The 23,277-nt window shown below is 37.1% G+C and overlaps 2 protein-coding genes across 2 annotated transcripts in view; one reads left to right on the top strand and one right to left on the bottom strand.

Moving 5' to 3' along the window:
• The window catches only part of LOC135081912 (uncharacterized), a 100,441-nt gene that overhangs the window by 68,032 nt on the left and 9,132 nt on the right, over nt 1-23,277 (top strand). The gene's annotated exons all lie outside the window — the stretch shown is intronic.
• The window catches only part of LOC135081913 (FH2 domain-containing protein 1), a 154,952-nt gene that overhangs the window by 123,612 nt on the left and 8,063 nt on the right, over nt 1-23,277 (bottom strand). The window contains exon 2 of the mRNA XM_063976695.1: nt 15,010-15,136. The gene's annotated coding sequence lies outside the window, so the exon portion shown is untranslated. The remainder of the gene's footprint in view (nt 1-15,009; nt 15,137-23,277) is intronic.

Raw genomic sequence — 23,277 nt, 5'->3', positions numbered from 1 at the left:
GAAATTGGCACAAGGGTAAGCGAACACTTATCAATTAATACCATGGCACCATGGAATATTACTCATGAAAATTATCAGGTATTAATTTCAATGTTAAGTCTGAACCAGGCTGCGGTTATAGACTCTACACCAAATTGAACTTTTTGGTGCGAAGATACGGTTTATATTTTTCTACGACTGTGCCAGAAGGAAGGTTATTTTCCTTAGTTTGCCCACGTGCTTTAACTAAGTGAGACTTGACAGTGAAACTTTTTGTAGTCTCTTCCAGATAGTCAACGGCACGTATGTTAAATCTATTAAGGGTGGATTCGACCAAACAAGAGTAATTATTAATCTCAGAATAAATCGTCAGTTTTGACATAATTTCCCATACTAAAACTGTCAATGTGCCAGTTATACCAGGAGTTATTCTCGGATAAAAGTTTGGTCGAATCGGGCCTAAATAAAATAAGTATACAGTATTATTTAAATAAATTACAATAAGATTAGCTTAACGTATTTGTTCAGATTTTGCCTACCTACTACGCCAGAGGTCACAAGTTCGATACCTTGTGCTATCTTGCTGTGTGTGTAGTGTACTTTACAGATCTTTACTTTAATCGATATTTACTTTACCGAGATTCGAACCGCTGGCTTTCACTGGCCCATTTATTGTCCCGAAGCAGTGGTAGGGTTAATGCTGGGACGTGTAAAGGTGCTTTTTAAAGGCCTACTTGGAAAAATAAATGAGTGTTTTTAACCACACAAAGATTCGAAGTCGCCAACATTTTTAAAATCAATTATCTACTGCATTTAAGCCTACATGCCTCTGTGCAAGCAGTAGAACAGTAAGTATGTGGATACTCTTGAGGTGAAGGCTACGTTAAGCCAACATTTACATAATATTTATTATTCGCGCGTTTACAACACCGGGTTCGCTGTCATTGAACGCAGGCTTAACATTTTAGTGCTGCTGAAAATAAATAGAAAATGTATTGTTTCTTTAGTAATTGGAAGTGTATTCCACTTTGATCACCTGGATTCGATCACCCAGGTGATCAAAGTGGACTCAAAGCGACACTTTGTTGTCCTAAGAAGTCCACTTTAATCACCTAGGTGATCTTATCCATGGGTGATCAAAGAACACCAAAAAGAAGCTTGGAGTTCACTTTGATCACCTGGTTGATCAGTTAGGAAAATCAAACAATATTCAATACTCAGAACTAGTGCTGCAAAATTAAATAGATAATGTATTTTTCCAATTAAATACGGCCCTTTTGGTTCTTCAGTTGACGAAACTAAACAAAGTTGAACCCTAGCGACTAGATAGCGGATAAACATAGTAAGCCTATGTACTTTAATACTAGTAGATAGTTGTCATAATGATGCTATGTAACCTCTGATTTCGATATTTATATCCTCCTCTATTAACATTTTCGCGAGCTTATACTGAGACCCTGGTTTATTGGTAGAATTTGCTTCTTGTGATTCCTGTGATAGTCTGTGTCGTGTGATGTAGGTACTACCTACAATAAAAATCATTATCTCATCATCATCATCATTTCAGCCACAGGACATTCACTGTTGAACATAGGCTTCCCCCAATTTCCACATCGCCCGGTTGGTCATCATCAATCAAGTATCTATCTAAAGAAAAGCTTATGGCACTCGTAAAAATAAGTAAAGTTACAAATGTAACAACAGCATACCCCAGAAATAAGTCTATACCATAACTTCTAAAACACACCCCTCCTCCAGCAGTCGGGTAAAACTAATTAAACGTCTAAAACCTGTGGCGCAGAGGTCGCGCGCTAGCAATGACCCATATCGCCTTATACAGCGTGTTGCGAAACGCGCCCAACAGATGTGCGCAAGGCCGCTGCCTACTTGCTTGGGATGCCGGAGGAAAACATTCTGTATAAAAATAAAGTAAAGTCAAGAGCAAGTTGTACGTGAGTCAGTGGTCAAGTATTTGCTTTACTGCCCCTTACTACACCCTGTATATTGCATTGTCATTGAGTTACAAAATAAGTAAGTAGAAATACAACCTAGAAAAATTATTGGAGGAGGCTTATTTTCAGCAGTGGACGTTATGTGGCTGAAAAGATGATGATAAAAAACATCCAACCGAGCGGGAATGTTTGGGATGCACAAATAAAAACCACTTTTTAAATGGGACAGATTGAAAATATCCAAAAATAAATTCACTTCCCCAACCCAACTACAAAATGTAACAGCTAATACGTCATAATGTACTTTCTAAGTAAGTAAGTTGGTAACTTGTTAGTGGACCGACGACCTCATAAAGGTAGTTGCAGGCCGCTATACCAACCGACCTTTGTGGAAATCATTGGAGGAGGCATATGTTCAGCAGTGGACGTCGTATGGCTTTAGTTGTTATACCACACGAATAGAAGAAAACTTAGGTGTCTCTACCTTTTTTGGAAAAATTAAGCATAATCAAGGCCTGTAACAATAATAGACATTTTCCACACTTTTCCACTAGAGTAAAACTAGCAAAATTATAAAATCACATTTTATCATTAAACCAACACAATCGATCAACATGGTGTAATGCACGGTGTTACAACAACAGGTGTTGTAGGAAGGCCGTCGGTTCACTAGGTACTAGTTCTCGGTCACAAACCACCAAGGTCGGAGACGTGGGCATGTGGGACTGTAGTGGGATTTACAGTGGGGATAAATTGAGGAGTGGGCAGAGAAAATGCAGGGATAATATTTTTTTTTTTTATGTGATAGGAGGCAAACGAGCAGACGGATCACCTGATGGTAAGTGATTACCGTCGCCCATAGACACCCGCAGACCCAGGGGCGTTACAGGTGCGTTGCCGGCCTTTAAGGTAAAGATACGCTCTCCTCTTGAAAGCTTGCAGGTCGTATCCGTCCGGAAACACCGCAGACGACAGTAAATTCCACAGTTTGGTTGTACGGGGCAGGAAGTTTCTAGAGAAACGTACTGTTGTGGACTGCTAACCATCTAAGTGATGGGGGATGAAATATGGGAGAGGGAGCCTAAATATAAGTATCTTAAAAGAAATGTATTTGATTATGGAGAACATCTAGAGATGTTCTAACCATACATGATGCAGTGCTAAGAGATTCTATTACTCTTTCGATTTGGAGGCTCTGAGTTCCATCAGGCCTGTTCATCTCCGCGAGTTTACATCGAAAACAAAACACGCACGATTGCCCCCTACAAGAGTACTATTCGACAAGGCCTCACATACGAGCGAACATTGACTCACACACGCGTATTCTTGTGTATGATGGAAAAAAATAAAGAAAATGGTGTACTAAATACTGTGCAGTATTTAACTGCCTAAATAATAATAAAAACACAGAATGTACTTTTTTAAGTTGCCTCAAGACACTGAGAGGTAAATAAGTAGTTAATATTATTCATGATAATTCATGCTAAATCATGTATTTCCTCCGCCATTTTCTGCAGATTGGCACCTCACGTCACATCATTTTACCGAAGTCAGCCCTATAGCTTCGGCGCAGTACCGATCACTGACGTTTGTCAACAAAACTTCTGACAAACTTGCTTGACTCTTGAGACAAGCTAAATTACACCATATTGTTAATGACATTGAGCATACATTTTTTTAAATACCTTCGCGAAGTAAAACTTCTGTACGTAGTACTTATTATTATTCTGTGGTTCCATTCCCAGCAGAGACATTTGAGACATACATATTAGAATGTAAACAAAAATCAATTTGCGTACCTATTTGGCTTTGTCTCCATTTAAGAAATTGTAGGATAATCGATTTCATTATCCAACATTTCCGTGCTTCGGAAAAAAATGGATTGTGCAGAGATGCAAGTCAGCTACTTATCCAAGAAGTAGTGTGGCTGAGTCATATATTATATTATTATTAGGAAAGATTGCTAAATGGAGCACTGTAAAAAGCACTGGATTAACTAAGAAACCTAACATAATGCAAGTCACCATTTTTTCAGACAGCAAATCGATCTTTCATGGTCCTGAATTTAGAACGATATCCTTGTTATAGCGGAATTTTCAACAGTCATCAACTCTGAATCGCACAGTAAAATAAGAAGATCGTCTTTTACTCTCATTACGTAATGCTGCATTTACAATTACATTTTATATTTTCCTCATTCTACAACAAAATCCATGTGAAAACCACGTAATACCCACAACAGATGTTTACGAAGGCCGAAACGCAATGGGCGTAGATCTTGAATCATAACTGGCGCCAGCAAAGTAAATATGACTTAATACGCTACAACTTAGTTATTAATAAGTTTATTGGACATTGTCTAACTAAAGGACAGTATCAGTTTCAAGGTTATTGTGTTTGAGATGAAAGAGGTATGTGCCAGTAGCATTGAGGCAAAAACAATACTTAATACAAAAAAAAAAATACCTCAAGATTTAAAATAAAATGTAGGTACAAAAGAAACGCCTCCATAATTTAATGGCAAGAGGATTGGAGGAAGACGAGGAGCTTTAAGGTAGATTTTATAGTAGCTAGAATAATTCGAAACTTCATAGGGTAGGTAAGTAAGTAAAACTATCGCAGAGGTAAAAATATCTCAGTCAATGTGGACCCTGGAGGCGCTAAGAAATGACTAGACCAAGGCAATTTTTCACTGTATTCATTTACAGTAGCTGCCACCGGACGGATAAAACGGACCATAAAGCAAACGCAATTACTCCTTTTTCAATGTTAGGCACAGGCAGGCGGCTTGTTAAGCCTGCTACCTGATGAGTTACAAAATTAAATCACAAAAAACGCTACACCCAAGGTAGAGCCAGTCCAGTGACAGCTTTCACTCTAATTAGTCAATCACTGAAACTATTTTAAATACCAATCACCACTTTCGTGTTCACGCTAATTCATTACAGAGGTGTCCGAATATCAATTACAAAATCGGACACGCGTCGGACATGTAAGCCAATGTCAGCAGAGCAACAAAACCTATAACTCAATTAGAGTGTGTCAGGCAGCTGTTCCGTTGCTGCAAATTGTCTATTATTTGTGTGTGGTGCAAGTCATGGACTGGCAACATTCGTATTTTTTACTGTCTGAAACTTTTTATAAATGTTTCTTTCTTTCTTCTTTCTTTTAGTTGTATGAGTAATGAGTATTCTCCAGTGTAGACCTTAGGGTTCAACATTAGTTGCTCATATTTTTTAAGTGACCGTGCCAGTACAAATAGGAAAAAGACACATGGGAGGTTTTTTTTTTATCCACAACGAAGAAGCTCTTGGCCTGTTTCTCGCCTGATGGTAAGTGACGATCAGGCCGAAGGTGGAAGCGAGCTTCACCCGGAATCCTCAACCACGGAGGAACTGGCTATCTTACTTTAATCAAGTTTTCCGAGATTCTATTACAGTCATTTTATATGGTCTAGCTTGAAGTATGTACTTACTACAATGGCAAAAAAAGGAAGCACGGTAACTGTTCCTTTCAGTAAACGAGTGTATGCCGTCCATTAGAAAAAACCGTTTTCCTGAAAATGAACTTATAGCGAAATTCAAGTTCGGTTTGAAATTACTTTATTTTCGCCCGGAAAACTAATAAATGTTCAGTAAACTGCAGGTATCTGATTTTTAATTGCTTTGAAATCAATAAATATTGAGTCGAGCTTAGTCTATCACTTGGACCACGTCTACAAATTGGTCAAGTCAACACTCATCAGCCGCTAAATGGCTGCAATTGTGCAATTTCGATCGATCGCCTCCCCATCGACTCGCGCGCAGAATCTACACGCTTCGCAAAAAGCACAGTAAAATAGAGTAAAGTAAAATATCTCCTGCTCTTCTTATTAAAATACCAGCTTTTGCCCGCGGCTTCACCCGCGTGAAATTTAGTTTGTCACAGATCGTCACAAATTATAGCCTATATGTTATTCTGGGTTATAATCAATAATACTGTAAAGTTTCATGAAAATCCGTTCAGTAGTTTTTGCGTGAAAGAGTAACAAACATCCAGGCATCCACACAAACTTTTGCATTTATAATATTAGTAGGATCTACATGTGTACTAACAAAACCAGGATAGAAGTTTGTCATCTGTTGACACATTTATAATGAGATTCATGCTACATATAATACCACAAACTGATTAATAACGAAATCTCGAAATCTCAGAAACTAATCATAACACCTACACACTTGAAAGGCAGGTAAGTTCCTTATAGTATGTAGACATCCGCCAAGAACGGATTTTACGAAACTCCACCCGTAAGGGGATGAAACGGGGTAATAATATAAATCATCCCTAACATCTTACTAATTAGCAAAAACTAGTTACCTAATTAAAGATTTTTATTTTATTTAATCTATACTTAAATCACTATTTTCTTCATAAATCTTCCGCAGGATTCAAACCAGCGACTCATTTTAGTTAATTTGAATGTTTTATTATGCTTTTTAACTAACAAATCAAACCGAGAGATGCCGACAAAAAGTGGTCATTTCTCACATTGTTGGGACAACAAGCAGCTTTCTATTCTGATTGATTTAATTTAGATTTTCAGACAAACCCGGATGTGATTTTTATCGTTTTTGAGAAATGTTCACGGCAAAAGCATGGCAAAAAACTTTCGCAAATTGGTGGTAGCCTTGTACTTTTCCTAAATTGCTTTGGAAGCGTCAAACAGGTATTTTACGTTCAAAGTAAATGATTTATTTATTGTATAAAAAGAAATCTCAAAAAGGTTGCAAAAAAAATTATTGTGTCATACTATAGCATAATGGAAACAAATTATGAAAACATTAAGAGGAAAACGCGATGTTTAACTAAGGCTGAGTTGCACTACAATACTTTAACCAATGTAACTAGAACTATGCAATACTCATTATTATAGACTAAGAGCTAGTGAACGCCAGACCTACGTTATTTTATAAAGGTTGAAAGTTTGTCAGCGCATGCTCCCAACATAGCTAAGAACCATGGCCAAACATAAAGTTTGGGTCATGGTGGCTTTGGCAGACAGACGGTACTAAAGGTGTGTAAAATACCAACTTAATTACGTCAAAGTATAAAGGCTGATTTTTTGATATTTCCTTCAAAATGTTATTAGAAATGACATCATTTATTGACAGACACCTACCATGGTGGAAGCCCTTAGCCAGACACCTTAAAGTTCATGAAAATGCAGTCCTACTTACGTCATACTATAAAAGCTGAAATTTGCATAAAATGTTTGAACCATCATTTGATGAAGTTTCCTCATCAGCCAGACACTTCTGATGGTTCCTTTGCCTTGCCAGACAGCTTTTAGGGTGGCTGAAAGTGCGAATGCGAGGCACTATAAATATTGTATTTTGTACTTTTTCTTAAGTTACTCAAGTTTTTGAGTCTGTAAATCATCATTTATGTTGATGAGGTAAGTACAACTCCTTAAGGCTTAGGTAGGTAATCCCTAATTTTAAAGTGATTACCTCTGAAAGTTGCCTAGAGTAAAGTTCTTAGCAACATTAGCATTAACATAGTAGGCCAGTAGAATTAAACACAAAAATTGATTAAATCGGAAATAATTCCTACAAAAGATTTTTTTGCTTTAATGGCTTCATTGGTTGCCCATTAAGACTCTCCTAAGTTTTCGACTTCGACGGAGTTGTGCTTAAGTGGTGGGGGCCCCCGAAAGGGGCGTTTTTTCGGTTTTCCGGTTATACCGCGTAAAGGACTTACCCTATCGAAAAGTGGTCTTCATGACGGTTAAAGGGCACTTAATCCTGCATTGAATAAGACCAAATTCATATGTTTTGGACAAACCGTTCTCTCGCTAAAGTTCGGCAAAGTAGAAAATATACGTATAATTAATGACCCTCTCCACGTCCAATGGCTTGTTACCCACATGCTTCCAAGCCTTGTAAAGGGTCGCCTTAACCAGTGTAACCCTAACAAGGCTCACGAGTTTGATTCGCTTATCCTTGTTCGTCCCAGCCGTTCCTTAACTGCGGTTGTTGCACCTCTTCCTGGCACTCTCCTACGCGGTATAACCGGAAAACCGAAAAAATGCCCCTTTCGGGGGCCCCCACCACTTAAGCACAACTCCGTCGAAGTCGAAAACTTAGGAGAGTCTTAATGGGCAACCAATGAAGCCATTAAAACAATAAAATCTTTTGTAGGAATTATTTCCGATTTAAAAGCTAATTCTACTGGACTATAGGTAATGCTAATGTTGCTAAGAACTTTAGGCGTTTAGCAACTATTTCGAAGAGAAAAATTTTGGCACCATATTTTCCGTGTATATAAATTCTAGTGAGGATTTGGGGGTCCTAATTCAATATAGAATTGTTATAGAATTATTTGATACTATAAATTTGATTATACTATGCATAGTAATAGATATATCGTGATGGTTTCGCTGGAAGGATACTCTGCAGCACAACCACTTTTAATAACAAAATACGGCGAAACCTGAGATATAGTTTTTTTTTTAAATAGGACTAGAATTTTATAGACATTTCATAGATTTATTTTAGAAACTTACACTAGTTAAATCAAAAGTAGTTCCGCCGGGGAGCATGACGTGAATTATCCTACAACTTCTAAGCGTTAAGGAGTTGTACCTTCCATCAACATGGGATGACGACTAGCTGATGCAAACACCCAAATAACTTTAGAAACTACACTTTTATATACTGGTTAAAGAATTGTCCTCCAACTCTTAAGCCTTAAGGAGTTGTACTTACCTTCCATCATCAGCTCATCAACATGAGATGATGATTTATAGACTCAAAATACTTGAGTAACTTAAGAAAAAGTACAAAAAACAATATTTATAGTGCCTCGCGTTCGCACTTTCAGCCACCCTAAAAGCTATCTGGCAAGGCGAAGGAACCATCAGAAGTGTCTGGCTGATGAGGAAACTTCATCAAATGATAGTTCAAATATTTTATGTAAATATCAGCTTTTATAGTATGACGTAAGTAGGACTACATTTTCATGAACTTTAAGGTGTCTGGCTAAGGGCTGCCACCATGGTAGGTGTCTGTCAATGAATGACGTCATTTCTAATAACATTTTGAAGGAAATATCAAAAAATCAGCCTTTATACTTTGACGTAATTAAGTTGGTATTTTACACACCTTTAGTACCGTCTGTCTGCCAAAGCCACCATGACCCAAACTTCATGTTTGGCCATGGTTCTTAGCTATGTTGGGAGCATGCGCTGACCAACTTTCAGCCTTTATAAAATAACGTAGGTCTGGCGTTCACTAGCTCTTAGTCTATTATACTATGCTATAACCATAACCAGTGTTTTTTGTATGGAAATTGTCAAATTTTTGAAGTTTCATAAAGTTCAATTAAGATGGTGCAACCCAGTAGTAGGGAATTTAGTGCAAGAACCCCTCCACTTTGGTATAGAAGGCTCATTTTTGCAACAGTGGTTCTTTGGGTGCTCCTGAGTGAATTTCCGTCGGTAGACATCGGGAGCTCCCCCTGTGGTAGCAGGGGGAGGGGGGGCAAGTTTCCTTCCACCGCGCTTCACTTTAAGGCCCATATCTTCAAAACTATGGGTATTAGGGCAAGTGTGGTATCATTTTCGGATAATTAAAGGATGGCGAATTCATTTCTAGAACAAACTTTTTGCCTTTTCATACAAAAAAATTGAAATATTGAGTAAAATTCACAAAAACCAAAAAGTATTTTTTTAAATAAACGTCGTTTACTTTTAAACCACTGGAGATAATCTAATAAAAAAAATATGACCTGAAAGCTACATTTATCAGGATTATAAAAATATAGCATTGTATGGTACTTTTTTCGCAAAAAGTAGGCGAAAAAAAATTTTTCTTCAGGACACAGCGGGCGAATTTTATTGCGCATCGGAAAAAATATTTATTTTATCCATGAATTCATACTATTTGGTTCATAAGCAAGCAAGAATTATTATTTTAGAATTTATTTAGAGTTGCTGGCACATCAATCTACCATGATTTGTATTTTTTCGTCAATTGATTTTGAACTCTATGTGTGAGACATAAGGTTGAAAATAGCCTAAATACATTTAAATATTGAAAATATCATAAGAAGAAAGCACTAAATAAAGAACTTTAATTTGTCTAAACGTCTTAATGATTATTATTATTTTAATTAACACTTTTATTTCTACATACTATTGTACCAGTGATTTAACGGAAAGGTAAGTGTAGGGAAATTAGGTTTCACAATCATAGTACGGGAGATATTTTTAGCACAAAGGTTACGGCTGTGACCGTTTTAGTTGTTTTTTTCAGACAGCACCAGCTTCTGCACTACTTCTTGCACTTACATCTCACCATTTCCAGGCAAGCCTCGGCAGCTACGGGCAAACCGGTCCATGTAGGCTCCATCTTGCTATCGGCTCTGGTCCACCCTCAACCAGTCGGGTAAAGGGAAGACTGAGTCGGTTGCTTGCAACTAATCCTATACGCGAACCCCTTGGATTGATCTAATAAGTAAGTGGATAGATCTTAAACAAGGGACGACTAGAAAAGAGGACCAAAATCCCAACAGAACAGCCTAATCTGGTTTACTGATAGCTCAAAGATGCCCCGGGTGCCAAGCATCAGAGGGTGACACATGTCGCACAGATTAGTACTCACTGGCGCATCTGCATAGCAAGTCTGCGGTCTATGTCATTGTCTTTCAATCTTGGAATCGGTAGGTAACCCCAAAATCGTGGGGGTTACCAGGGGGTGCCTTAGGACTTACGCCGCCACTGTAAAGATGGCCTTGGGAACGGGAACGGGCGTCTACTGTAAACACTTCGAACATAGTGAACGCTTAAGGAGGTTTGCTACAGTGTTTCAAGCTGAATTCTACGCTATAATATGTGTGCACTAAAGAACAGGGGTGTAAAAAACGTAATATTTACATCCTGATCCACAGCCAGGCAGCACTCAAACAAAGAGCCTAGAATTATTCTAGATGCAATCTTAAAGATGAATAAACTCGGAAGGCATGAAAGTGTCCCTGATGTGGGATACGTGGACATACACGGATCAAATGCAATGGGAGAGCCGACAGTCTAGCGAAACTAGGGTCAGAGGCGATACCTATTGGGTCAGAACTGATACTTACCTTTATCTAACGGCATACCTCATGGCCATAATATAGCCATATCCAAGAAGCACAGTGCTGAATGGGAAAGCTCCAACAATATAAGATAAGCCTCTCCAAATCATTCCTAAAGGGAAACACAGGGTCATGGAGAAAACTCATTAAGCGGAAATAAAAGTTACCTAACTAAGCCCAAGCAATTACTGGTACGCAAACCATTATGGAACGAACCACATGTCCCACAAAATGGGCCTAACAACAGAAGAAAGCTCTCGAGCATGTGGAATACATGTGTGGTCCATGAATCAACACTGTGAGGATGGGTCTGCTTGGGTCAGCATATCCGGCATCAGAAGACTTAGATGGCTTTCACTCAGACGCTTAATAATTCACCTAATGGATAGGATTTTTTTTGGATGATAGGGAATAAAAAAATGGAGCATAAAGATCCTAATAGGTCGCTGTGGACTACGCTTAGACCTAGCTTAGCTTAGGCCCTACATAAGATAACCCAGACAGCAGCAGCAGCTTTGTATCAGCCTTGGCTACTGGCAGTATATCAAGGGATTCGCGTATAGGATCAGGTGCAAGCAACCGACTCGAGTCTTCCCTTTACCCGACTGGTTGGGGGTGGACCAGAGTCGATAGCAAGATGGAGCCTACATGGACCGGTTTGCCCGTAGCTGCCGAGGCTTGCCTGGAAATGGTGAGATGTAAGTGCAAGAAGTAGTGCAGAAGCTGGCGCTGTCTGAAAAAAACAACTAAAACGGTCACAGCCGTAACCTTTGTGCTAAAAATATCTCCCGTACTATGATTGTGAAACCTCATTTTCCTCACACTTACCTTTCCGTTAAATCACTGGTACAATAGTATGTAGAAATAAAAGTGTTAATTAAAATAATAATAATCATTAAGACGTTTAGACAAATTAAAGTTCTTTATTTAGTGCTTTCTTCTTATGATATTTTCAATATTTAAATGTATTTAAGCTATTTTCAACCTTATGTCTCACACATAGAGTTCAAAATCAATTGACGAAAAAATACAAATCATGGTAGATTGATGTGCCAGCAACTCTAAATAAATTCTAAAATAATAATTCTTGCTTGCTTATGAACCAAATAGTATGAATTCATGGATAAAATAAATATTTTTTTCCGATGCGCAATAAAATTCGCCCGCTGTGTCCTGAAGAAAAATTTTTTTTCGCCTACTTTTTGCGAAAAAAGTACCATACAATGCTATATTTTTATAATCCTGATAAATGTAGCTTTCAGGTCATATTTTTTTTATTAGATTATCTCCAGTGGTTTAAAAGTAAACGACGTTTATTTAAAAAAATACTTTTTGGTTTTTGTGAATTTTACTCAATATTTCAATTTTTTTGTATGAAAAGGCAAAAAGTTTGTTCTAGAAATGAATTCGCCATCCTTTAATCATCCGAAAATGATACCACACTTGCCCTAATACCCATAGTTTTGAAGATATGGGCCTTAAAGTGAAGCGCGGCGGAAGGAAACTTGCCCCCCCTCCCCCTGCTACCACAGGGGGGGCTCCCGATGTCTACCGACGGAAATCCACTCAGGAGAACCCAAAGAACCACTGTTGCAAAAATGAGCCTTCTATACCAAAGTGGAGGGGTCTCCATACAAATCATTGCACTAAATTCCCTACTACAGCCTTAGCCTAAAGAAATAACAGATTTTTACCCCAGTTAGTATTTTCATTCACAGTGTGTTAACCTTCAAGGTTAATAAAAACAAAAAATAACATGCAAAGATAGCGGATCAACAGTATAACTAGCAGAATTCACTTAATTCATGCTAGTGCTTGCATGAATTAAGCGAATCTGCCAGTTGGTAGCACATCTCTTCAATATACATGTGCTGCCTTCTGACGTGCTCTGAATAATGAGGTTCCTCACATTACACACGTTTTGCAGTATCTGCCACTATAGCACGACGGCTTCCTTGTCTATGGAATTGTCGTTTAGTACTTGCACTGACTGATCACTCTGGCATTTTATGAAATTGTAATTAGTGCGGTTTTCAATATTCATGTTAGTTTGTCGACTGAACCATTAACGATTCAAAGCTAATTTAAATATTGTAGTTAATTAAGTAGTTGTATTTTAAATTAAAGGTTCAAATGGTACTATTGAGTAATTGTAACACAACTAAGGTCTCAACACTGATGTTTATATGTCTAGCATGTCTTAATCAGACTGACTGCTTTTAATTTTAACTAGCTTTCCGCCCGCGGCTTCGCCCGCGTGGATTTTTTACTGCCACAGAAAAACATTATCGCGCGCGTCCCTGTTTCAAAAACCGGGAAGACAGACAGACAGACAGACAGACAGACAGACAGAGTTACTTTCGCATTTATAATATTAGTATAGAAGTAAAGATAGTATAGTCAGTCAAACCTTGGGAGGCTTCACATCCAAATGACTTTTCTATTAGCAATAACATTTGAATTTTGACACCGCGTCCCGTTAGATGATAATATTGTCAAAGTTGACACCAAAATATTGTATCACCCGCCCACCGACTTGTATTGAATTTCGTTTATAGCTGTAATTTATGATTATTGTTACGTTAGTGTATTTTGGGATATTTAATGATTATCAAATGTATAAAGTATCTATTTTTAAACGACTGCAAAAACGGCATTAATTTTATAATACGGATAATACTTATTACCCGCGGGTTTCTTCAGTCTTTTATCCTACTAATATTATAAATGCGAAAGTTGGGATGTCATGATGTCTGGATGTCTAGATATTTGTTACTCTTTCACGCAAAAACTACTGAACGGATTTTGATGAAACTTTACAGTATTATTGTTTATTACCCAGATTAACATAATATTATAGGCTATAATTTATGACGATCTGTGACAAACTAAATTTCACGCGGGTGAAGCCGCGGGCAAAGGTAGTACAATATATTTTTAGGCCTAGCGCTTAACTCAAGTCTGCACCTGGGGTATGGGAGCGACACGCGACAAGGGAGTGTTTTTGTAACATCAAACGTCAGCGAGACTTCAGATTTCCTTTAATTGCTCAGTCACGTCATAATATGTCAATGTCACCCCTCCCGTGCCGCTCCGATACCTCAGGCCTATACCTATAATTTTCTAGGTTTAATAATTTCGACTGAGCATTGATATTGTAGTCAGTTGTTCAAACCTAAACATTGGGTCAAGGTTATATCTAAGACGAAAATCTAGCTAGGTCAAAACTGTGCCTTCCTTTAAATGGGCATTAATTATAATACTACTATAATATTATAATATTACTATTATACAAGTTAACACAAGTTACAAAATGGAAATATGCATACGTATTAGTAGGTATTGTATTTTTAAAGGATTTGGTAATACCATTACTTGAGTAAGTGTTGCAAAAAAATTGTTTTGCATGAGCATGGCTCGTTTTCTCATTGCGCGCCCTTGACTTGCGCATGTAAGACTTCAGTGTGAATACTAAGTGCTAAATATAGACGAAAGTAATAGTAAATACTGTAGTAAACAATAAACTGTCTCTATAATAGGGTTCTATTTAACATCAAGTGTTATGATAGAGAATATTTTAAAATTAATAAAACTTTACCAATTAGGGAGACACTTTTTGCCTGTAGGATATTATGCCAGCTTCATCGTAACTTCAATAAACAACTTAGAATTCTTTATCACTCTAGCTCTAGCGAGTTCCATCCAATAGCAAGTTACATACTATTTGTAAAAAGCCGAGTTTAGATTTACATAATTTACTAAGATATTTATTTAATTTTGTAAACATTAGCAGAAGAGGCACTGGCCTAGGCGTTTAGAATGTTTTTAACAGCCTAATAATAAAAAATAAATTACTTTTTTAAATAAATTATTTAAAATTTACTTGACTTACGTCCTGCAGTGGAAGTTGGCTGAAACGAAAACGAAATAAATGACTTGTAAAATAAAACTTTGCACTCACCAACAGCGGCGCCTCGAGTAAGTCACGCACTCAGCACTGCACCGACTGAACCACGCTCACTGCGCACTCACTGGCTTGTTCGGCAGACATCACTACACACAACACTGGGATTAAGTTGCTGTCGAACCTGCAACAAGAGGGAGACAATTAATAAGATACTTCTAGAAGATGGGAAACGGGACTATTCCCACCTCTCGTTCCCACCACTGCAACTCCTGTGTAGCCAGGATCTACAGCTTGACCGCCATAAAAACCCAACCAATGAAGATCAAGTTTGTCTGTTTGAAAGTTAAACTGTCATTGGACCCGCAACGAAATTAATCAGAAGATCATAGGAGGAGTTCGAAATTAAGGTTCCACTTCCCTCCATTACAAAGCGGATGACAGGTGACAAATAAAGGTTTAAAACCTTTAAGAAAGATTATGCACCACGGACAATAAGAAGATGGGAAAATAAACAGTGCACTTTCAGGATCAGTAGGGTAGACCGGGGACAATAGTACCATTTTTTGGAAATTGTTCAATATTGAGAAATCTAATGAAATATAACTTATTCTGTTAGTATGCTGTAAAAACTAGACTCCTAAGCTACAAATTTAAACATGCAGAGTTGAACTATTCTTTCGAATACTTAATGAAAAACGAGTTTGAACTGTACGATGTCTCATGTTACAATTGACCCCTACAACGGGTCAATTGTACCAATAATATATGAGGCTATAAAAGTCGTTATGTTTATCTAATCATCACCTTTATTGGTATTCTGTACTCTTAATATCCTACAATCATCATTCTTTATTAATTGAGATCGAAAATATTTAGGAACAAGTATGAAAAATCAACACTAAAGTTTAAAAACAAAACAATAACTTTTCTTCCATAAAAACGAAAAAGCTAACTGTTTCTACATAATATGCCATTTATTTGGCTCGGATATTGCTCCTGAAACAACAAGAAGCATAATAACAATGATAGAATAATCAAAACTTAAAAATCTATTTTTGTATGAGGGTACAATTGACCCCTGGTACAATTGACCCTGATTTATTTATACCTACTAATGCTTCGCCCTTTTAAATTTTTTTCATAAGCCTGTTCATAAAGGAATAGATCCGTTGATCCGTGATCCGTACTTTTAACTCTACGTCGAGGCATCTAAAACAAAACGTTCAAATACTTAGTTACTTACTGAATTAAGCTAAAATGTACATATTCAGAAGGGTTTTAGAAACCTATATTAAAATATTTTAAGTAGGCATTTAGGTACTTATATCACCTTTTTATCGACATCTACCTACTTATTTAATAAAACACATTAGCTAACTATTTTTTCAGTAGGTAGGTATGCCTATAATTATAAAAATAATGTAATTATAAAAATGTAAAATAACCACGTGAATGTTTTATAATAACTTATTTTATTATAAGTATAGGTACTTTAAAACCAATTTAAAATATTAAGTATAAAATAAGGTTCCGGGGGTTAATTGTACCATGGGGTTGATTGTACCGCTACAATTGACCCCATGGAGACTGGTACACTTGTTCCAAGTAGGTAGTCAAGAGAACTTCACCTAAAATTCAGTCATTTTCACAGTGAATGCCAATAATTCGCTGTCGATACAAAGTTTAGAGCCTGGATAAACTATTGACAACAATACTTTGGTAACAAATAGCATATTAGGCAACTTATGGGCTCATATATTTGACATAAAAACTTACTGCGGCTGGGCAAAAAACAAAAATCCTTCCTGTACACCTTCGTTTTTCAGCGCAAGCGCCGCCGACTGGTGAGCGGATGGAAACACAAAAAGCGCATATTCTGACGCTATGCACACAATCTAACGTCGCTTGTATGAAGAAATATCGCCGATGGTACTATTGACCCGTGGTACTATTGTACCCGGTCTACCCTAACCTATTTTTGGATATCTTGTATAGTTTAAAAATAATCAAGTGAGATCACTTTCGTTTCCACCCTGTATAATTTCACTTTTAAACATTAAACAGAGGCATAACTGAATAGAGTCAACCTCCACTCGTCTCTTAATCCATTATGAAGCGATAAGGGACAAAAAAAACGAACTTCAGGGACAAACTAGCTAGTGAAGGGAGTATAGATCCTCTATTTGCCTCTGATAAAGAGGGTCAAGTTCCTGATGCTGGTATTAGAGAGCCTGGTGATTATGACTATTAAACATAGAACTTTTGACGTGGTTCAGCCTTTGTGAAATGAAAGCTTCAGCTATTTTCAGGAAAGCTATTATTTTATGTGTGTTTGTGTGGCTTACATTTATCACTGGACGGAATTTTTGAATGTAATTTAATTGATTTTTAAGCATTGTTTTGTAATATTGTGGTACGGAACGGACAATATTTGTGGGAAATAATAGATATTTTGCTTCTAAAATATTCTGCCGTTGCATTCCTCAAAACTAGATACGCTCTACGTAAGCTCCAATCTACGATATAGCTCGAAATCCAGGTCGAACAATATTAACCTTATCTAGGCCGCTAAATATGGCTCCGACATTGTTTCGACCGTTTTATCAAGTCTATTTGCGGCGGAGACTACAAAGCATCGGCAGAGACCGATAAGGGACTCCTTAAAGACCGATAAAGGGACTCGGTTGAAATTATTTCTCGAGTTTTATCGCGATGAGAGTTATGCGGCCGTTTGGAGCTTTTAGATGCATTCATTAAGATTCTTTAATGTAGCAACATTGTAGAAGGAACCAGGTGGTTACGAAACTTTGAAAGGGAAATGAGAGGCATCTTCTAAAGACACCGCGTAACACTAGGTACATAGTACTAAAATGTCGCTTTCCTGTCTGCATGTCCCTTTCTTCTTTCTTCTTTTTCAGCCAAATGACGTCCACTGCTGGACAAAGGCCTTCCCCAAGGTTTTCCACAATGAACGGTCCTGCGCTGCCCGCATCCAGGCTCTTCCCGCGGCCTTTACCAGATCGTCGGTCCACCTAGTAGGAGGCCTGCCCACGCTACGTCTTCCAGCCCGTGGTCGCCACTCGAGAACTTTCCTGCCCCAACGGCCATCGTCTCTACGAGCTATGTGCCCCGCCCATGCATGTCCCTATGTACGCTTAATAGATCTTTAAAACTATGCAACGGATTTTAATGCAATTGTCAGCAATAGAGTGATTCAAAAGGAAGGTTTATGAAAACATTGCACGCGAAGTGCGAATGCGAAGTCGGGGCGGGTCGCTAGTTTGTTTATAGGCTTAACAGCTTTTGTAAATACTGAAGATTGATAAAACTATTGAAATAGAGAATCATCATCGTATTACAAGACAATAGTCAAGTATGAATCTGCCCAAAACCGAATTTAAAAACTTGTGATCTAAATAAATATTAAAATTCAACCAATGACCGACTTACTTCCTTTAGTACCTTTCGATATACTTAAATATTCGGGTAAACACGGTGACGGTCCCAAAAACTTAGAAGACCATTGATCCAAAAGCACATCGTAAATTACACTAACTAATCTGACCCGAAAGCCTAAAATTTGATCAAAAGTGAAATTTTAATTTGTATGTAAATTCTGTCGGAACGAAGCTTGTTTATGAGCCGACAAGAGAGACATAACGCCTACAAGAAAGACATATTTTATACGTAAAAAATTGGCCAAGTGCGTGTCGTGCCACGCGCAGTTTAGGGTTCCGTAGTAGTCCGTGTTAACACAGGAAGGTAGAAGATGAAAAAAAATCATCCCCACTTTAAATGTAGGGGAGCTAAAAAAAAATTATTTCAAAATTTTATTATACCGTTTTGTCGGCGTGATCACAGAATAATAATAAGTACTGCGTGATTAATATACATAACTCCACAAAATTACAGCTCTCTAGTGCCAATAGTTTCCAAGCAAAACCTCGGACAGACAGACAGACATATAGAAACTACATAATTATTAAAAGGGTTCCTTGTCAGGACTACGGAACCCTAACAATGGCGGTTAAACAAAACGAATTGTGCTCTCACACGCAGGCTTTACACTTGGGGTTAAAATGGCCTTGTAGGCCTGGAAACATGGTGGAAATTACGATGAAAGCTTGTTTAGTAAATAATAAAGAATTTTCTTGTTGTTACGTTGAAATACAAATGAGAAAAGAACCAAAGATATTTTAAGATAATAAATATTTTTAGTAAACAGTTGTAACAAAACTTAGGCCACAGTTGCACCACCTAACTTTTTTTTATTTTTTTTATGCAAAACAAGGCATGTATTTGACCACAATCGCACCTTTGCACAACTTTGGCCGTAACTATGACGATAACCAGTGTTTTTGTAAGGAGTTTGACAGATTTTTGATGTTTGTCAAAGTTAAAGTAAGATGGTGCAACCCAACCTTAACCTATTCATAAAAAAAATAAACACTTTAGGACTGTCACGAAAGCTTTAAACGCGACTCAAACTTATGCATAATTAGTTTATTGATGTCATTGATATGAAAAAACTTTATGAAGAACTAATTTCATAGTTATTAGTCAGGTATCATTATAATTTTGTAATCATACATGACTTCAATGTATTTGGATTTTTTAAAGATGGCTACGGGACTATTCCCACCTCTCGTTCCCACCACTGCAACTCCTGTGTAGCCAGGATCTACAGCTTGACCGCCACAAAAACCCAACCAATGAAGGTCAAGTTTGTCCCGGGGGAAAGTTAAACTGTCATTGGACCCGCAACGAAATTAATCAGAAGAACATAGGAGGAGTTCGAAATTAAGGTTCGACTTCCCTCCATTGCAAAGCGGAAAAAGATGGCTAGAGACACTTTCAATTTATCCAGTACGAAGTTCTAAAAATAGCCAATAAACTAGAATAACAACAAGTTTTAACACTTTTACTTCCGACCCTTCCACTAAAGCAAATATTAAGTTCGAATCTTTATGTAAATACGTCAATTTGGTTGCCGTAGCCCAGTGGCCTGGTTGAGGGCTGGTTTACCGGTGATAGTTCTGAAAGCGAGTCTCTACAAGGTCGTGAAAAACACTTTCTATTGGCACTACGATTTATATCACTGATAACGGAAAATAACTGATTTTTAGAAGATAAGCCCTTGGTGTAGGAGAGATCTTTAACTACAAATATAATCCTGTAAAATCTTTGAATAGAGGCTGACAGTAGTGACTGAGTTTTTTTGCGCTGCTTCTTCTCAGCACTGGCCCATATACTATCCCGAGGCAGTGGTAGAGTTGGAATGTGTAAAAGTGCTCTTTAGGAGCTTACTTGCATAAATAAATTAAATAGGATCGCACACTAACTTAGGTACTTAAAGAAAACTTCCATGTGCGATCTTGCAAAGAGACGCCTAATTTCCGACTCAAAAGGTCCTATTTAAAAGAGCCATAAAAGGCACCTTTTGGAAATGTGCTTTTAAAAAGCGCTTTTACACGTCCCAGTGTCATTTTAACCCTTCCACTACTTTGGGACAGCAAGGTCAAGGCCAGTGCTGATATTTCGTACTATCAGTAACTACCAGGGATGTTATGGATATCCGTAACCGTAACCGAAACTTTCGGATATCCGAAATAAAAGAATATCCGAAACCGTGACCGATTCAAAAGTTTCGGATAATTTCGGATGTAGGAAGTTTAAATTGTTTTTTGTATAGCATTACATATAATTTAAAGGCATAACAGCCTGATTTACCTTTATAATGCCATCTAGTATACATTTTTATTTTTTTATTACTTTTAATTCGATGTAGTGTGCGGCCATTAATGGATAACTATTGCAAATTGTATTCTAAAGCACAGATATCCGTAACCGAAACTTTCGGATATCCGAAATAAAAAAATATCCGTAACCGTAACCGAAACCGGTATAATATTATTCCTATACCCGTAACCGTATCCATAACCGAAACTACATATCCATAACATCCCTAGTAACTACTAATAATTGGATGGTGGTGATGTCGCCTATTATAATTTACTTCGCGAAACTGAACCTTTTACACATTAAAGGGAAATGCGAGTCTTTTATTCATAGGTTTTGGTTTTATAGGTGAAGTTTTTACGCCGTCACAAAGAAAACATGGCTTCTTATCACGCGATAAAACGATTACACCGACCAAGACTATAGGGTGAAATTTTAATGGAAACCTTGAAAAAAGTAGACATGTTTTATTTACATAGCACCTATTACTTTTTTATTCAATTTATTTCAATGATACTTTTTATTCATACGTTTTAAATTCTCAGACGTCACAAACTTTACCTACTATTAAAAAGGAAGGAAATGACAAATATAACAATTTTGTTACTAAAGAAAAACATAGAAGTTCTGAATAAAGAAAATTAAATTTAATAAATAACTACATAAGACTGGGGCACCAGTGTTTATGACTTTAATATGAAAAAAAATAGGTTTAAAGGGATAGGTTACATATCTACATAAAAATAAGATTTAAGAATAGGAAGATAATGTAGTCGTGCGTTAACTACAAGTTACGTAAAGTCAAACGCCATTAGCCATAAGACAATGCATAACGCTGCGCTCGCGCACACGATGTAGTGAAATTCGGCTGCGGCTTATTGCCACTGAACTAAGGTCGTTTTTGAGGTAGGGCTGTCGGAAAAGAAGTTTTCACTAGGAAGAAGCGACGTCGATGGCATATCAAGCTTACACTGTGGCATCTTCATCAATTTTATGTTTTGTACCGAAAATATGTAGCCGTCAGATGGGAAATTACGAACCCAAAAGGAGAGTATTTTTTCTTCTACTATGGCTTATACATCATGGAATTCGCTTGTTAAGATTCTACCTTGTGTTTAAGAAGAAACTTATTTTAGAGATTAATTGGTAATTCAGTCTGAATCAGGCTAATATTTTTCAACTACCGTTTTTATTTAAACAGCTTCTTCGGTCTATGATTAGAATTCTTAACAACATTAAGGTGGTCAGTCGGTCGGTAAACTTTTAAGTCAAAAATAGCCTAATTTCTACTTACGTGCCTCCATTTTAATACCTTTTTTATTGTGATTTTTTTTTAGTCTTTTACTTCAGTATTTCGGTGGCAACCCTGATCTCAAGACCTCCGGATTAGTCACACAGCCATTCAGGCTCACGGCCAGCCGCCTTAAAGGCACACAATCGCATACAAGCACAAAACCTTCTTTAGTCCTTAATGCATTGTGATAAAGACGATTTTTCAACAGCAACAAGTAAATAAATCAAAGTTTTCCATACCAAATAAGCTGCTATTTAATTCATTATACAGCTCTATGTAAGCACTTGAAATAATAAATATTGCAAAAGATAGATCACAATCGAACAAACATGGATGCTATGAGTACAGAAACCATCGCAAAACTACAAAAATATTAGGGTGAGATGATACTATATTAAATTAATTTAATAATGTTGTTACCTTAATTTTAACACAACATTCACCGTAAGTACTATTTTAGGTATACTTCTCACTATTGTAAATTTTCTAAATTCTTGAAAACACAATTGATTCTAAAAGATACACCAAAAAAGGGCCACCCTTTTGACATTATGTTTTTTTTTAAAAACGAGAGCAGCATGCGTATTACTAATTTATAACTTAAATTGTTCATTATTATTATTGTTAACGAGCTTTTATATCTAACGCACCATAAAATCAAATTGATAGCTAAAAGATTACATATTTTTAATACTTAGGGGGCGTCCATTAATTACGTGAGACGTTTAAGGGGGGGAGGGGGTCAAGAAAAACCTCACTAAATCTCACGTAGGGGAGAGGGGGAGTCTCGAAAAATATCACGTAATTTTTTTCAGCAAGAAAAAGGGTCAAATTGCGAGAGAACTGTGTTATTTTAAATAAAAAAAAATATATTTTTTTTAAGAAGATAATGATAAATAAATAAATTAGAAGAAACAGTTTTTTTAATATTTATGAAATCTCACCTGAGATTGTGGGGTGGGGGAGGGGGTCTAGAAAAATCTCACCAAATCTCACCAAGGGGGGCGGGGGGGTTGAAAAATTGCCAAAATTGTCTCACGTAATTAATGGACGCCCCCTTATCACGTATACAACAAAGTACTTAAGATGAAAAATATCAGGCACGGTCCGAGGATTATTGATTAAAAAACTTAAGCATTCGCGTCACGTTAAACTGCCTATTGGAATTCCTTTGCCACAAAGCTTTAAAAAATAAAAACCATTCAACTTTCAACCTTCGACTGTTTTAATAGAGAAAAAATAATTTCAAAAAAAGAACCCATATCGTATTCCGAAGCCGTTTGAAATTG

The sequence above is a fragment of the Ostrinia nubilalis genome, chromosome 20, assembly GCF_963855985.1.
Source record: "Ostrinia nubilalis chromosome 20, ilOstNubi1.1, whole genome shotgun sequence".
In the NCBI taxonomy this organism is placed as follows: Eukaryota; Metazoa; Arthropoda; class Insecta; order Lepidoptera; family Crambidae; genus Ostrinia; species Ostrinia nubilalis.
Note: the sequence above shows the minus strand (reverse complement) of the source record. Positions and strands in the feature narration are given on the sequence as shown.